Source organism: Halyomorpha halys, unplaced genomic scaffold, assembly GCF_000696795.3.
Source record: "Halyomorpha halys isolate HHAL.00 unplaced genomic scaffold, Hhal_1.1 Scaffold3284.1, whole genome shotgun sequence".
NCBI classification, from domain to species: domain Eukaryota; kingdom Metazoa; phylum Arthropoda; class Insecta; order Hemiptera; family Pentatomidae; genus Halyomorpha; species Halyomorpha halys.
This window is the reverse complement of record NW_027108752.1, coordinates 9,042-15,267: the sequence shown is the minus strand read 5'-3', so window position 1 is coordinate 15,267 and position 6,226 is coordinate 9,042. Positions and strand designations below refer to the sequence as shown.

The 6,226-nt window shown below is 33.4% G+C and overlaps 1 protein-coding gene across 2 annotated transcripts in view; it reads left to right on the top strand.

Annotated features, from left to right (window-relative positions):
* LOC106691803 (uncharacterized) overlaps positions 1-5,503 on the top strand; it is a 19,245-nt gene extending 13,742 nt beyond the window's left edge. For both annotated transcript variants that reach the window (XR_001344861.1, XR_001344860.1), the window contains 2 exons: positions 4,012-4,084; positions 4,201-5,503. The gene's annotated coding sequence lies outside the window, so the exon portion shown is untranslated. The remainder of the gene's footprint in view (positions 1-4,011; positions 4,085-4,200) is intronic.
* Positions 5,504-6,226: the final 723 nt, after the last annotated feature.

Genomic DNA, 6,226 nt, shown 5'->3' with positions numbered 1-6,226 from the left:
TATATATATATTGTGGAGCCGAGGTATTTGAAACTTTAAACTTTCGGAACGGATTTACCGTCCGTACAGACCATGTCGTTATAAAGGATTGCTTTGCTTACAATGGCATACATTTTTTCTATCTTCATTTACTTGCAAGCTGATTCCCTCTGCTTTTCTTAGTTAAGTTTTTGCGAGTCTTTCCATGTCATCTTGGTTCCTTCCTAGAACCTGAACGTTGTCCGTGTACAACAGGACTTTATGTTTCATTCCAACGTGCATGTCACCATTTTCGCGTGATATTCTTCTAATCAATTTTTCTAGAGCTAGGTTGAACACCATTGGTGAGTATCCATCTGCTCTCAGACCTGCTCTGACTTGGAATGTTTCAGCTACTTCTTATATCAAAAGCATTTAGGATCGGATCATTCGTACACGCTTTTGTCAGTCTTACCAACTTCCCGGGGATTCCCATGCCAGTCATGATCTCCCGAAGACAGTTTCTGTCTAAGGAATCATAGGCTACTTTGAAATCTACAAATAAGGTGGTTACAACTTGATCTACTTCCTATCGTTTTTCGATTATCAATTTCAGGATGAAGATCTGGTCTGGAAATATATATAAATATCATGAAATGATATCCAATTTGTCAAAGAAACGTATCAATACAATAATCTGCTATTGTCTTGTAAGAAAAAGAACCTCAAATTCAATGTTAAGTAACACAATTTTTAATTGTTAGTAACCTTAGGGTCTACTACATTAAAAACCATTTTCAATTCCTACCACGTCAAAGTAGCGAATGTTGAAGTATTTTTTTAAAGATAAAATAATTTTTTTTTTTAAATATCTTTATTGAAATTTACAACTGTATATTATATTATACATTCAATAAATTTGATATTAGTTAAAATGGAGTGTTACAGGCGTGTAGAGAAACTACCCATTGGTAGCACTCTAACGACATTTTAAAATAGTAGGTCTCGAAGCCATCTTCTTTTCAGGCGCCTCGGAGGATTGTCAGGAATGGAAAAGGATGCAAGGTTAAACCTTAAAAGGTTAAAAGTTAAGAAACTAGGGAGTTTATAATGGAAGGAGTGATATCTGGTTCGGGCTAGATCGGTTACATAGGGAACATTAAGGTCTTTATGTATGATTTTATTTATAGTAAGGAGCATTGAGAATTTTACAAAGGATTTTATATCGAAATCGACGTGCAGTTTCCTGTCTTTTCAGTCTTGTGTGAGGATTCCAGGTTAGTCATTTGTCCAGATGTAGTCCAAGATAGCGGATCTGTTCGACAGTGGTAAGAGTAACATTATTAAATGAAACGGTAGGTTTAAAACGAAGGGTAAAGGTGATTTGATGGGATTTGTTGGAATTTATCTTAATTCTCCAATTACGACACCATTCTTCGAGGGCTGAGATATGGGATTGGTGAGTTTGGAATACAATTAATGGGTTATTATTAACTGCGAGCACACATGTGCCAGCGCCATACTAAGTGAGGATAGTGTTAAGATTGGTTGGAATGTCAGCTGTATAGACGGTGTAGAGGATGGGACCGAGGATACTACCTTGGGGAACACCAGCGGACTGAGAATAGAGGGATGAATAGGAACCATTGTTGTTTACTTGGAACAATCTATCAATGAGAAAGGGAACGAATGATGAGAAAGTATGTAGGAGGTAGGAATTTACGGAGTTTGTAAAGCTCTAAACAAGTCGATTAATTAGATTTTTTTTTTATTACCTTCTTGCTTCCAGACAATATAGTGAAGCATACACCACTTAACATAATAATTTTCGTAAGGGGAGCCTTCGCATGTGAGAGCACCGATTTCGATGAAACTGTTTAATGTAGGTCGAAAAATATTAGACACGGGTTCTTGCTAATGCACTCTAGTGGCCGAGCAAGAAAATATTTTATGCCTTTTTAAAACAATTTTTGAGCTGTCGCATACCACATTTGATCTACGCGAATTTGATGATTATTATATACCAACTGATTTGTTGATTTTTTATTATATTAATAAAAGATTAGGAATTTTTGAAGGATATTTTTTTTGCTGGTGTCCCATGTTCACGAAATAAATTCATAACTCCTTTTAATGTTATTAAAATCTAACATAACCATATCTCTATCTCTGTTACAAACTAAAACTAAAACAAAACAAAAATAAAATCATGACTTTATAAAATGAAAAAAAAATGGAACATAATGTATTCAGTATATCGCCATAATCAAATAAAAATTAAACAAAAATTAAATCACCACTTAAGAAAACATACCATAACAGATAAGTTGAGATGAGGACACTCCGGATTACTCTTGCCCAGGTGTTGGGCTAAAGTATAGAAAGAAAGAAATGATAACACAAACAAATCTTATATTACTATTATGTTTTCGACTATGCTTAAATTTTATAGGATTTAAAAAAAATAACTTGTAGATTTAAATATGAGGTGTATTCAGCAATCCAATATGGTTGGGCACCACAACGTTTTTTTCTCATAAAGTTTTTCCCGCTACAAAAATCGTACGCCCATTTCACCAAATTCTCCACAACGATTCACCGCTTTGAGATCACTACCTTACATCCTCTCTCTTTCCGACAACTTATATGAATGCTCAAGTTAAGGTTGGGTGTAGAACCTCCGACTTGCCTTCAGACCCCACAATACACTTTCTAGTATTCTTGACACCCCCACACATCTCTTCTCTCTTATTGACATTCTATATTCATTTTAGCTCAATACTTTTTATTCATCTGTATTATTGTACATCATTGTGTCATATATATATTTTCTTACTTACCCACTGTATCATGTCTTTCGCATATTTCACTATGTTGGTTTTAATTCGTTCACTATTTATATATTTTTGATCATAAGGTTCCTTTCACGAACCTATCATTATGTTTATTTCCTTATTTAAATGAGCTCCATCTGATATTAAATAACTTTTTTTATCATTTGATTTGCATAATTCTTACCTCTGCATTATTATATTTTATCTTCTATTAGTATCATTCACTATCTACTTAATTTATTGTTAAATATGTTTCCAAGATCTTTTTTTTTTTTGTTATTATTTTCTTTTTTTTTTCTCTGAATGAAGGTCGAAACGTTGGCAGAAATAAATAAGTTTTGCTTATTTGTTTATCATTACTGACTGCACCAGGACTATCTTCTCCGTGTATTGAGTATACGGTCAGCTATTAGCATTTATTTATTTAGATATTGAGCGACTGAGAAGGCTGACTCCGTCACTGAGGTCTATCATCGCCGACTTTTTGTGATGGGAAAAACAACGAGAAACATATTTTTAATCGATACAGAAGCTTCTATTTCAGTTTTTCCTTCTTGCAGGAAAATCCATGTGAACCATCGAATTTCTATCAGTATGTTGGCAAAGGGACAGCCATCAAGAACTACTGAAAGATGATGATAAATTTCATCAACGCCCGTTCTCATGGACATTTATTACAGCCGACGTTAATCAACTCTTTTTCAGACCATTTATTCATAAAGAATAACGATCATTTATATATGTTTGATATATAAAAAAAAAAAAAAATCCATTATAAGCGAAATGTTTCCTGTACATCCAATGCATATACTGATCTCAAATATATATTTCAATTTGGTACAGAGTTGACAGAACATTTTGTAACCCAAACTCAGACTATTTTGCGAGACTTGATCATTTGACTCAGGCGTTAGTTAAAACGTATTTTCATTGAAAAAAAGGGGTTCAAAATTTTATTCTGGTCGAAATAATTTATCTTACTGTATATATGTAAATATAGTTGACCATCTTCTTATATATAATAAATTATTTTACTGTTTATTATTTTATAAATGAAATTTCAATAATTCATCGATCAGTATGATACGCTATGAAGTATTATGTTATAAAATGGTTAGAGCTTAGATAGTCAAAGAAACTCATTCATACTCCAAACCAAATTTAAATACCTTAAGTAGTATGTAGTAAAGGTTATTAATAAATTGTTATTTTGTTTTAGTTCACCTTATCAATAAGCCTGTATCTGGATATTATTCCTGCAGTTAATCCAATTGATACACTCTTTGTAACAGGTATGTTACCTTTATAATTATGCAGTATCATTATAAAAGAATATTTTCAACAATTTCTTTCAACAGCTTTAGGAAAAACCATTATTTTCCTAATTATACATTTTATTATTTTTCAGCTGGAATAACAAAACAAACTAGTTAACTGACTCGTTTACTTGTATATATCCACATGACTATGGCACCTAAGAGTACAGGATGCCTGATAACCTACTAACTACTAAGATCTATTACAATGGATGGCAAAGGTAAACCTGCACAACACATGAAATCTGGAAGGCGCCGTAGAGGAAATCACTACTATATCCCATCTTTTCCATCTGGGAAGCAACACGAATGGCCTAGCAGTGGTAGAAGTAGCATTAGTTGGCGAGAGGGAATGACATACCCAAGGAAATCTTTTTATCCAATCTATTGCTCAAATTATGGCATAGAAGAATTTTGTAGAATTGTTTTTAACTACATAGCCCCAATGCACAACTCATCAAAGGTCACTGTAGACCATCTACGTTATCTTACATCCTTAGCATACTTTTGGAGATGTACACGTGTTTCCGGGCATTACTGCGAATATGATTCGAATTTTAAGTATTTCATTCCTTACATTGAGTTACCTGAGGTTTTGTGCAATTACATTGAGTGCTTAGGTACCTTTGAAACTGCCATGGGGATTGTGGTTCGTCCTTGGGTTCCTAATAGCGTTGCTGAATGGTATGACCAAGTAGGCATGTGGAGTCCCGAAGTGTTCTTGAACCGACTTGGCCGTCAAGGTTCTGGTCCGTGGTTCCTTAACTATGAAGTTAGGTCAGAGTGGTTTAATTGTACGCCTCAATTCTCCCAGACTGTGGCATTGAGAAAAGTCAATTACGACAATTGTGAAGGGACTGTGTCTATGATGGCATCATATCATATCAGACCACCATCCTATGAAGGGACGAGCCTGATAGCTATGACCGACATGGAGTCATGCTTGGGAGCTGCCTACCAGTGGCGCAACATTGATGACTCGGCCAAATGGCCAGGTGATACAACCGCGTTGTGTTCTCCTATACAATTCAGTAGATGTTTCAATCTGAACCAATTTTTGGGCAATCTCGTGGCGAGGTCAGTTTTATTACCCTGAATTTCCTGTCAAGGGATAAATATCCTGTCATAGTTTCAGCAGGCTTTAGTGCATTTCATCTTTTTTAGTAAATGGTTTCACATTATGCACTAACAACCAAAAATGAAGTAAAGGTAAACAAAAAAAATTAAATAGGATGCAAAAACTATGTACATGTAAAAAAAAAAGCTCAATATAATATGAGTTATTGGATCAGTATGTTATTGACTACCAGCGATTTCAGTTGACATTCTGTGTTATAACTTATCAGCAACAGAAATAATTTTATAATAAATAATAGTGACTTTTATTTGTTTTTATATTAGTTTTTCTTTTATTTAAAAATATTTGTGACGTCAACCTGCACCATGCCTTTCACTGCTATATAGCCTGGCTACTTCAAGCCCCAAAAACCTAGGACTAACGTTCTAGTAACGAAATTGAACTATTATTTTCTTCCTTAACCATTTTTAGCTTATTTCAGAATTAAAAATTATCAATTGGCTAATTTAAACCAAGCACTCTATCTAAAATAAGTGTGGAAGAGTTTGTTAGGGAAAGTAATATTGATATTGCTGATCTCTGTTTTTTTTTTACAAATCTATATAACATGCTTAGATGTTAAGCAATTATGGTCATTCTTCGTTGTTTATAAAATTTTGTGGTTTATGCTCATTGGATTCTATCTACAACTAATGTAATTAGTGATTTTTTAAAATTATTTTCAATAAATAAGCATGTCGTTAGTGATCTGGATTCCAATCATTTATTTTGAAAGTTATTTTTTATAACTCCTGAAGAACCTCCATACAATCCTGACCATACTTAATGCATCATTGATCTCGCTCTTGCAAAAATTCTACACCGCACTATATTACCTGAATTCATTTCAGCTCTTGTTTCATAGATGATCCATCATATTTTTAATCGTTCAGAACTAAAAAAAAATGAATAAAGTATTTAAAATATATTTTTATTTTAAACCTATAAAATGTTTAAATAATGTTTTTACTCAAGTTGTGTCTTTGATTTTCTATATTTTC